An 11,692-nucleotide genomic window follows, 5' to 3' on the forward strand; every position below is an offset into this window, starting at 1 on the left:
TAAATGTAATAGTCTATTTTTATTCTCTTAAGTTTTTCAAAATATGTTTGGCTATAGAAAGTGAAACTGATAACATTGATTGGTTGGATTATCATAGTATGTAGATGTAAGGCATATGACAACTATAAAGGGAAGATAATTTTACTTGAAACAATAAAACATTAACTAAAGTAGAATTTTAAATGTAAGGTATATATATTTTAATAGTTAGAACAACCACTAACATTATTAATGTAGGGAGACAGTTAAAAAATCAAAAGATAAATAAAATAGCATAATAAAAATATTCAAATAATACAAAATAGGGCAAGAATGTTGAACAGAAAAACAAAAACTAGAGGAGAAAAATAACAACAAAAACCCCCCAAAACATACAATAAAATAGTATAGCTAAATCCAAGATATCAATAATTATGTGAAATATAAATTTTCAAAACACATTAATTAAAAATAAATGTCAGATTAGGTGAAGAGAAAAAGACTCAACTATGTACCATTTACAAAAGACCCTCTTTAAATATATGACATGGATATGTTTAAATAAAATATGGAAAAGAGATACCATACAAAGTCTAATCAAAAGAAAGCTAGAGTAGTTACAATAATATCAGACAAAGCAAATTTCAGAACAAGAAAAAATATTAGACATATGAAGAACATTAATTAATGATAAAAGGGTTAATTCACTAAGAAAAAATAACAATCTTAAGTATGTGTATACCTAACAATAAAACGTCAAAGTGCATGAAGCAAAATTTGACAGAACATCAAGCATAAACAGAAAAATCTATAATTATACATTCAGGATCAGTACTGTTCTCTCAGTAATCGATAAAAAAAGTAGTCAGAAAATCAACCAAGCTATAAAAGACCCAAACAAAAAATAAGTAAATAAATAAAAATAAAAATAAATAGAAGACCCAAACAACATCACTAATCAACTTGACCTAATTGATATTTATAGAATGTCCCACCTAATAACAGTAGAATAAACAGTCTTTTTAGGTGCATACTGAACATTAAGAAAGACAGGCCTTCATCTGAGACATAAAAGAAAAAAAATTAACAAATTTAAAAGAATAGGAAAAAATAAGATATGCTCTTCAACTATAACATAATTAAACTAGAAATTAATAACAGAAAGGTATCTGGGAAAATCTCTAAATATTTTCAAACAAGACTATATACTTGCAAGTGATCAATGAGTCAAAATGGAAGCTTCAAGACGAATGAAAAATATTGTGAATCTGGGCTTCCACTAGCATTCAGAAGCAACAGATACAGTGAGATTTGGAGCCCTATTACCACCATGAAAAAGTTAGTGGTGTCAGAGGGGAAGCTGAATTTCCATTCCAACAATCTGCAATAAGGCAGTGTGAATGAGTACCTACTTTTGCCAGGGTACTATAGGAAGTGCCCAGGAGGAGCTGAACACACACATCCATCTAGCTCTTGTGGTATACCTCAACAGGAGCTATGCTTGGTTAAAAAAAAAAAAGATTAAATATGACCTAGTGTCTCACGGCACAATATCAAGTATGTTCTGTATACAATAGAAAATCAAATATCATACCAAGAACCAGAAAGTCACAACACAAATAAGAAAAGACAATCAACAGACAAGACTGAGGTGAATCAAATATTGGAATTTTCTGATAAAGATATTGAATCAGACAGCATAAAAACACTTCAACAAAACAATCATACATTCTCTTGAAACAAATGAAAAAATAGAAAATATTAGTAAAAAAATAGAATTTACAAAAAAGGAAATAAATGGAAATTATAAAAATAAAAAACACCATAACAGGGGTCGAGGCAAGATGGCAGAAGAGTAGGGATCCCTGTTTCAACTGGCCCCCTAAATTTAGCTGAATAGCTACCAAACCATTCTGAACACCCATGAAATCAGCCTGAGACGTAAGAATATATGTCTGGATCTCTACAAGCAGAAAAACTCTGCCTGTCACAAGGTATGAAGGGCAGAGTTGTGAATCTGCAGGCAGATATCAGAAGATAAACAGAAGGGGGAGGGAGCCACCATAAGCTGGCGCCGGGAAGGTGATATAACACCGGAGTGCAAAAGCGTCCTGCCCCGGGGAACCGGGCACAAATTCGCAGAGTAGTAGCGGTGAGGAAGGGCTGTAGAGCACCACCCAGATAGAATCCAGGAACTGTGGGTTTTCCGAGCGCGAACCCGGGATGGCTTGCGGTTTTAGAAGCACAGAGGGCAGAGACATGCCCCGGCCCTGGGGTAGACCTCTGGGAGAGTTGCTGTGGGGCACACCACCACAGGAAGCTGCAGTTTTTAGCAGAGCATACAGAAACAGAGACTGTGTGTCCTGGAGGGCTCAGTGAAGAGCAGACTACAATTTCTATGCTCTGTGACAGAGGTTTGGGTGTGGCCATTTTTGCTCTGACTCTGAAGAGACACAGAAAGCCGCTAGAGAACAAAAGCTCAAAAAACTGGTTTCCATGGAGCCCAGCCTCCTGACAGGGGGCAGGGCAACTATGCCCAAGCACGGTTGCCTGAGAAACAGCATGGCAGGCCCCTCCCCCAGAAGACAGGCTCGAAGAACAAAAGGACTACAAACCTAGGGTCCCCATAAAATGGGTGCATCTTGCTTGGGTTGTAGTTAATACTTTGGACTCTATACATTCCCGCAACCACCCCCCCAACAGAATGACTAAGAGGAGGAACCCCAACAAAGAAAAGAACCAGAGACTATGGTCTCTGCCACAGACCTAATGGATATGGATATAAGCAAAATGTCAGAGATAGACTTCAGATTAATAATTATGAAGTAGATATCTAGGCTTGAGAAAAATATTAGCAGCAATATAGAATCTCTAAGGGCAGAAATGAGATCCAATCAGGCCAAACTTAAAAATGCTATGAATGAGATGCAGTCTAAACTGGATACCCTGACAGAGTAAATGAGGCAGAAGAATGAATTAGTGAGCTAGAAGATAAGATGATAGAAAGGAAGAAAGCCAAGGAGGCCTGGGATAAATAGCTAGAAGCCCATGCAAACAGATTTAGGGAGATCAATGATGCCATGAAACGTTCCAATGTCATAATTATTGGGATCCCTGAGGGGGTGGAGAAAGAGAAGTCTAGAAGATATATTTGAGCAAATTGTTTCTGAGAACTTCCCTAATCTGGGGAAGGAAACAAGCATTTGTGTCCAAGAGGCAGAGAGGACCCTTCCCAAGATCAATGAGAAGAGACCAACACTACAACATACAATAGTACAATTCTCAAATCTTAGATCCAAGTAAACAATGTTGAAAGTGGCTAGGGGGAAGAGATTTCTTATGTACAGAAGGAAGAACATCAGAATAACATCAGATCTGTCCACAGAGACCAGGCATGTCAGAAAGGGCTGGCAAGATATATTCAGTGTACTACATGTGAAGAACATGCAGTCAAGGATGTTTTATCCAGCAAGGCTGTCATTCAGAATGGATGGAGAGACAAGGAGCTTCCAAGGCTGGCAGAAACTGAAAGAATATGGGACCAACAAGCCGGCCCTGAGAGAAATATTAAGGGGAGGGGTTCTATAAACAAAGAAAGACCCAAGAGTACTATAAACCAGAAATTTACAGAGACAATCTACAGAAACGAGGACTTCACAGGCAACATGATGGTAATAAAATCATATCTTTCAATAATCACTCTCAACATGAACAGCCTAAATGCTCCCATGAAAAGGCACAGGGTTGCAGATTGGATAAAAAGACATGACCCATCCATATGCTGTCTACAAGAGGCTCATTTTGAACCTAAAGATACATCCAGGCCAAAAGTGAGGGGATAGAGAACAATTTTTCATGCCAACGGACCTCAAAAGAAAGCTGGGGTAACAATTCTCATATTAAACAAATTAGATTTTAAGCTAAAGATTATAGTAAGAGATACAGAAGGACACTATATCATTCTTAAAGGGTCTATCCAACAAGAAGATCTAACAATTATAAATATCTATGCCCTAACATGGGAGCAGCCAGCTACATAAGCCAACTGTTAACCAAACTAAAGAAACATATTCATAATAATACTTTAATAGTAGGAGATCTCAACACTCCACTCTCAGCAACAGACAGATCATCTAAGCAGATGATCAACAAAGAAACAAAAGCTTTGAATGACACACTGGACCAGATAGACTTCATATATATATACAGAACACTCCACCCTAAAACAACAGAATACTCATTCTTCTTGAATGCACGTGGAACTTTCTCCAGAATAGACTACATACTGGGTCACAAATCAGGTCTCAACCGATACCAAAAGATTGAGATTATTCCTCATATTTTCAGACCACAGTGCTTTGAAACTGGAACTCAGTCACAAGAAAACATTTGGGAGGAATTCAAACACTTGGATGCTAAAGACCATCCTGCTTAAGAATGTTTGGGTCAAAGAGGAAATCAAAGAAGAACTTAAATAATTCATGGAAACCAATGAGAATGAAAACACATCGGTCCAAAACCTATGGGATACTGCAAAGGCGGTCCTAAGGGGGAAATACATAGCCATCCAAGCCTCACTCAAAAAAATAGAAAAATCCCAAATACACAAGCTAACCTTACACCTTAAGGAACTGGAGAAAGAACAACAAATAAATCCTAAGCCAAGCAGGAGAAGAGAAATAATAAAGATTAGAGCAGAGATCAACGAACTAGAAAGCAGAAATATAGTAGAGCAGATCAATTAAATTAGAAGCTGGTTCTTTGAAAGAATTAATAAGATTGATAAACCACTGGCCAGACTTATCCAAAAGAAAAGAGAAAGGACCCAAATTAAAAAAATTATGAATGAAAGGGGAGATATCATGACTAATACCAAGGAAATAGAAACAATTATTAGAAATTTTAATCAGCAACAATATGCCAATAAATTAAGCAACCTGGAAGAAATGGATGCCTTCCTGGAAACTTACAAACTACCAAGACTAAAACAGGAAGAAATTGACAATCTGTACAGACCGATAACCAGGAATGAAATTGAAGGAGTGATCAAAAACCTCCCCAGAAACAAGAGTCCAGGGCCTGATGGATTCCCAGGGGAATTCTACCAAACATTCAAAGAAGAAATAATACGTATTCTCCTGAAGCTGTTTCAAAAAATAGAAACAGAAAGAAAACTTCCAAATTCGTTCTATGAGGCCAGCATTATCTTGACCTGAAAACCAGGCAAAGACCCCATCAAAAAGGAGAATTCCAGACCAATACCCCTGATGACTATGGATGCCAAATTCTCAACAAGATCCTCACTAATAGGATCCAACAGTACATTAAAAGGATTATCCATCACGACCAGGTGGGATTTATTCCTGGGATGCAAGGGTGGTTCAACATTCACAAATCAATCAATGTGATTGAACACATTAATAAGAGAAGAGACAAGAACCATATGATCCTCTCAATTGATGTAGAAAATGCGTTTGACAAAATACAGCATCCTTTCCTGATTAAAACTCTTCAGAGTGTAGGGATAGAGGGAACATTCCTCAATTTCATAAAAACCATCTATGAAAAGCCCACAGCAAATATCATTCTCAATGGGGAACAGCTGAGAGCTTTTCCCTTAAGATCAGGAACACGACAGTGATGCCCACTCTCACCACTATTGTTCAACATACTGCTAGAAGGTCTAGCATCAGCAAAGAGACAACAAAAAGAAATAAAATGTATCCAAATTGGCAAAGAAGAAGTCAAACTCTCTCTCTTTGCAGATGACATGATACTTTATGTAGAAAACCTAAAAGACTCCACTCCCAAATTACTAGAACTCATACAGCAATTCAGTAATATGGCAGGATACAAAATTAATGCACAGAAATCAGTTGCTTTTCTATACACTAACAATGTAACTGTAGAAAGAGAAATTAAGGAATCAATTCCATTTACAATGGCACCAAAACCCATAAGATACCTTGGAATAAATGTAACAAAAGAGGTGAAGGATCTATACTCTAGAAACTACAGAACACTTATGAAAGAAATTGAGGAAGACACAAAAAGATGGAAAAACATTCCATATTCATGGATTGGATGACTAACATTGTTAAAATATCTACACTGCCCAGAGCAATCTATACTTTCAACACCATCCCAATCAAAATACCAATGGCATTTTTCAAAGAGCTGGAACAAACAGTCCTAAAATTTGTATGGAACCAGAAAAGACCCTGAATCGCCAAGGAAATGTCAAAAAAGAAAAACATAGCTGGGGGCATAGGTGGCCTGACTTCATGCTATATTACAAAGCTGTGATCACCAAGACAGAATGGTACCGGCACAAAAACAGACATATAGATCAATGGAACAGAACAGATAGCCCAGATATGGACCCTTCATCTCTATGGTCAACTAATCTTTGACAAAGCCAGAAAAAACATCCAGTGGAAAAAAGACAGTCTCTTCAATAAATGGTGCTGGGAAAATTGGACAGCTATATACAGAAGAATGAAACTTACACCATACACAAAGATAAACTCTAAATAGATGAAACACCTCAATGCGAGACAGGAATCCATCAAAATCCTAGATCAGAACATAGGCAGTAACCTCTTTGACATCAGCCACAAAAACTTATTTTAAGACACATCCCCAAAGGCAAGGGAAACAAAAGCAAAAATGAACTTTTGGGACTTCTTCAAGATAAAAAGCTTCTGCACAGCAAAGGAACAGTCAACAAAACAAAGAAGCAACCCACGGAATGGGAGAAGATATTTGCAAATGACATAACAGATAAAGGGCTGGTATCCAAGATTCATAAAGAACTTCTCAAACTCATCACCTAAAAAACAAATAATCAAGTCGAAAAATGGGAAGAAGATATGAACAGACACTTCTCCGAAGAAGACATATGAATAGCTAAGAGACACATGAAAAAATGTTCAAAATCATTAGCCTTCAGGGAAATTCAAATCAAAACCACATTGAGATACCACCTTACACCAGTTTGAATGGCAAAAATTAATAAGGCAGGAAATAGCAAATGTTGGAAAGGATGTGGAGAAAGGGGAACCCTCTTACACTGTTGGTGTAGTGAAAAGAAGGGCCACATGCACCCCAATGTTCATAGCAGCAATGTCCACAGTAGCCAAACAGTGGAAGGAGCTGAGATGTCCTTCAACAGATGAATGGATAAAGAAGATGCGGTCCATATATACAATGGACTATTACTCAGTCATCAGAAAGCATGAACACCCACCATTTGCATCGACATGGATGGAACTGGAGGGGATTATGTTAAGTGAAATAAGTCAAGCAGAGAAAGACAATTATGATATGGTTTCACTCATATGTGGAACATATGGAATAACATGGAGGACATTAGGAGAAGGAAGGGAAAAATGAAGGGGGGGACATCAGAGGGGAAGATGTAGCATGAGAGACTATGGACTCTGGGAAGCAAACTGAGGGTTTCAGAGGTGAGGGGGAGAAGAGGATAGTTTAGCCTGGTGATGGGTATTAAGGAGGGCACATATTGCAATGAGCACTAGCTGTTATACAGAAACAATGAAGCATGGAACACTACATCAAAAACTAATGAAGTACTGTATGGAAACTAACATAATAAACAAAATTAATAAAATAAAATAAAATAAAATAAAATAAAATAAAATAAAATAAAATAAAATAAAATAAAATAAAATAAAATAAAATAAAATAAAATAAAATAAAATAAAATAAAATAAAATAAAATAAAATAAAATAAAATAAAATAAAATAAAATAAAATAAAATAAAATAAAATAAAAAAGTAAAAAAACTTGCAGTATATTGGAAATAGATGGAATTTTCCATGACTTGATAAAGTGCATCTAGAAAAACATCATACTGAACAGCAAATGACCTAATGCTTTCCCTCTAAGACTGAAAAAGCAAGGATGTCCACTATTAACATACTCACTAAACGGTATTAGCCAACACAAATAAAGTGAGAAAAAAATAATACATTTATACAGATTGGAAAGGAAGAAATAAACCTGTATCTACGAAAGAATGTAGAAAATTCAAAAATCTTACAAAAACTTCCAGAACAAATGAGTTCAGTAAGTTTATAGGATACAAGATCAACTCACAGACATCCATGCCATTTCTATAGAAATGTTTCAGGCATAAACTGAAAGTAAAAACAAAACATCACTTACAGTAGTTCCAAAAATAAGAAAAAAATACTTTAATACAAAATCAACAAAATATGTAGAGAATATAAATGCTAAAAAATTACAAATGCTAATAAAATAAATCAAAGATCTAAATAAGTAAAGACATGCTTATAGATTGGAAGATTCAGCATAATAAAGATTTCAATTCTTTCCAAAACGAGAGACAAGTTTAATGTAATTCTTATCAAAATCCCAGGATAGATTTTTGTTGACATAGATAGTTTATTTTTAAATTTATATGGAAAGGCACAGACCATACAATACCTAAAATAATCTTGAAAATGAAGAATAAATTTGAGAGAAATCATTTCACCAGAAATTAAGCCTTACTATAAAGCAACAATAACCAAGACAGTGTGGTATTAGTGGAGGGATGGACATATGTATCTTTGGAACAGAATAGACAAGCCAGAAGGAAATCTATGTGATATGTCCAACTGATTTTTGAAAATGATGCACTAGCAATTCAATGGCAAAACTGAGTTCAGTTACCCATAACAAAAAATATTCAGTTACCACACAATCCAAATAGCAGAAATGGAGGAAGGATGCCTTTACAATAAATGGTGCTGCAGCAATTGAGTACCCATAGGCAATGTAATAAACTTTAGCTTAGACACAACACTGTACAAAAGTTAACTCAAAAATGGACCAATGAACTTAAACATGAAAGGTAAACTATAAATTTTTAAATTTTATTTATTTATTTATTGAAGATTTTATTTATTTATTTTTATCTTAGGTTTTTTATTTTGAAATAATTTTTTAATGATTTTTTATTATATTATGTTAGCCACCATACAGTACATCCCCAGTTTTAGATTTACAAAAATGTAAAGAGAGTACAGAGAGTTGCCATATACTCTTCACCTAGCTTTCCTTATTTTGTTTTTTGTTTTATTTATTTATTTATTTATTTATTTATTTATTTATTATTATTATAATATTTTTTATTATATTACGTTAGTCACCATACAGTACATCCCTGGTTTTTGATGTAAAGTTCGATGATTCATTAGTTGCGTATAACACCCAGTGCACCATGCAATACGTGCCCTCCTTACTACCCATCACCAGCCTATCCCATTCCCCCACCCCCCTCCCCTCTGAAGCCCTCAATTTGTTTCTCAGAGTCCACAGTCTCTCATGCTTCATTCCCCCTGATTACCCCCCCTTTCTTTATTTATTTGACAGAGAGAGAGAAAGCACAAGCAGGCGGAGCAACAGAGGGAGAGGGAGAAACAGATTTCCCGCCAAGCAGGGAGCTGGATTTGGGGTTGGACCCTAGGATCATGATCTAAGCCGAAGGCAAGCACTTAAGCAACTGAGCCACCCAGGCGCCCCTATAAAGTTTTTTAAAGTCTTAGAAGAAAATCTTTCAGATCTAGGGCTACCAAAGCATTATTAAATTTGACACCAAAATCACAATCCATAACATTGCATCAAAACCTGGGGATGTACTGTATGGTGACTAATATAACAAAATAAAAATTATTAAAAAAAGGAATTAAAAAAGAAAAAAATCACAATCCATAAAATTAAAAAATTGACATCATCAAAATTAAAAAACAACTTTTACTCTCACAAAGATCTTGTTAAGGGGATAAAAATCTACAAGACACAGACTAGGAGAAAACATAAATGCAAACTAAATATCTGACAAAGGACTAATACTCAGAATACATAAAGAACTCTCAAGGCTCAATAGTAAAAAAGTAAACAATCCAATTTGAAAATTAGAAAAACATGAAGAGATATTTCATTCAAGAGGATACACAGAATGGCAAAAAAAAACATATAAAAATATGTTAAACAAAACTAGTCACCAGGGAAATAAAAATTAGAAATACAATGTAATAATACCACACACCTATCATAATGGCTAAAATAAAAAACGGTGGCACCAAATATTGACAAGGCGTCAGGAAAACTATCACAAATGCATTCCTTGTAGGGATGTTAAATCATATAGACACTTTGGAAAAACTACTTGTCAGTTTTCTATAAAACTAAACATTCAGTTACCACACAACCCACTAATTGCACTCATATGCATATTGCAGGGAAATAAAAGTATGTTCACAAACTTTGTACATAATTTTCATAGTAGCTTTATTCATACTGGCTTTAAGCTGAAAACAACACGGTCATGCTTCAGTGAGGTAATGCTTAAACAAACTAAGATACATCCAAACTATTAAATACAACTCAACAATAAAATGAGTGTACTACACAATGACCTGGAAATCATTTGAGCTTAAAAAGAGAATCTCCACCCCCAAAGCCAATCCCAAAGACTACATACTATATTTTTTCAACCATATAACATTTCTGAAATGACAAAACCATAGGAATGGAAGACAGATTATTCATTCCAAGGGCTTAGGACTGGGATAGAAGTGAGGGTGGGAAGGAGGTTGGTATGGTTATTTAAATGAGACATAAGGGATTCTTATGGTGATAGAATTCTTCTGTATCTTGACTCTGGTAGTGGAGACATGAACCCATGAATCTACACATGTCATAAAAATGTATAGAAACTAAAGGCACACCCATACACATACAAGTGAGCACAAGTAAACTGGGGAAATCTAAATAAAATCAGTGGATTCTATCAATGTCAGTATCAATATTATAGTTCTGAAATTTTATTTGTAGTTTTGCAAGATGTCATCATTGAAATCGATTTATGGGCTGCAGATAAAGCACGGTTTAGGAAAAAGATGAGAGCAATACATGCTCCTATTAGAAAAAATAAATTCCTGAAATCAATAACTGAAGCTTTCAATTAAGTAAGCCAGAAAAACTAACCAAATTTAATGCAAATCAAATGAAGAAATGAAGTAATAAAGATTAAAGTGGGAATCAATGGATTAGAAAACAAAAACTATAGCAAAAATCAATGAAAGCACATGTTGCTGCTTTGAAAATATATTTATTTTTAATTTACAATATTTTAGCTAGACTGATGACAAAATAAAAGGAGGAAATACAAACTACCAAAATCAGGAATGGAAATGAGGACATCAGTATCATTTTTAGGTAAGAAAAATTAAAGGATTATGAGAGAGTACTATGAAAATCTGCAACAACAACAAAAAACATATGAAATGGGCAAAAACATATATGAAGTTTCTAGAAAAACACAAATTACTGAAACTGACTAAAGAAGAAATAGAACATCTGAATGCACTGATAACAAGTGAAGAAATTAGTGATTAAAAATATTCCCACAAAGAAAAAAACAGGACTAGATGGTTTCAATGCTAAATTCTACCAAACATTTAAAGAAGAAATAATACTATTTTTTCCAATGCACTCTTTTAGAAAACAGAGGAGTAAATACTTCTCAACTTATTTTATAAGGTCAGCATTACTCTGACACCAAAAACCAGAGAAGGACATTCAGGAAAACAACAAATATGCCTCAGGATTACAGACACAAAAATCTTCAACAAAATATTAGCAAGGAAAATCCAAGAATATTTAAAAGTGGGGGGGGGG

This window comes from Ursus maritimus (genome assembly GCF_017311325.1).
Source record: "Ursus maritimus isolate PB19 chromosome X unlocalized genomic scaffold, ASM1731132v1 scaffold_X1, whole genome shotgun sequence".
In the NCBI taxonomy this organism is placed as follows: Eukaryota; Metazoa; Chordata; class Mammalia; order Carnivora; family Ursidae; genus Ursus; species Ursus maritimus.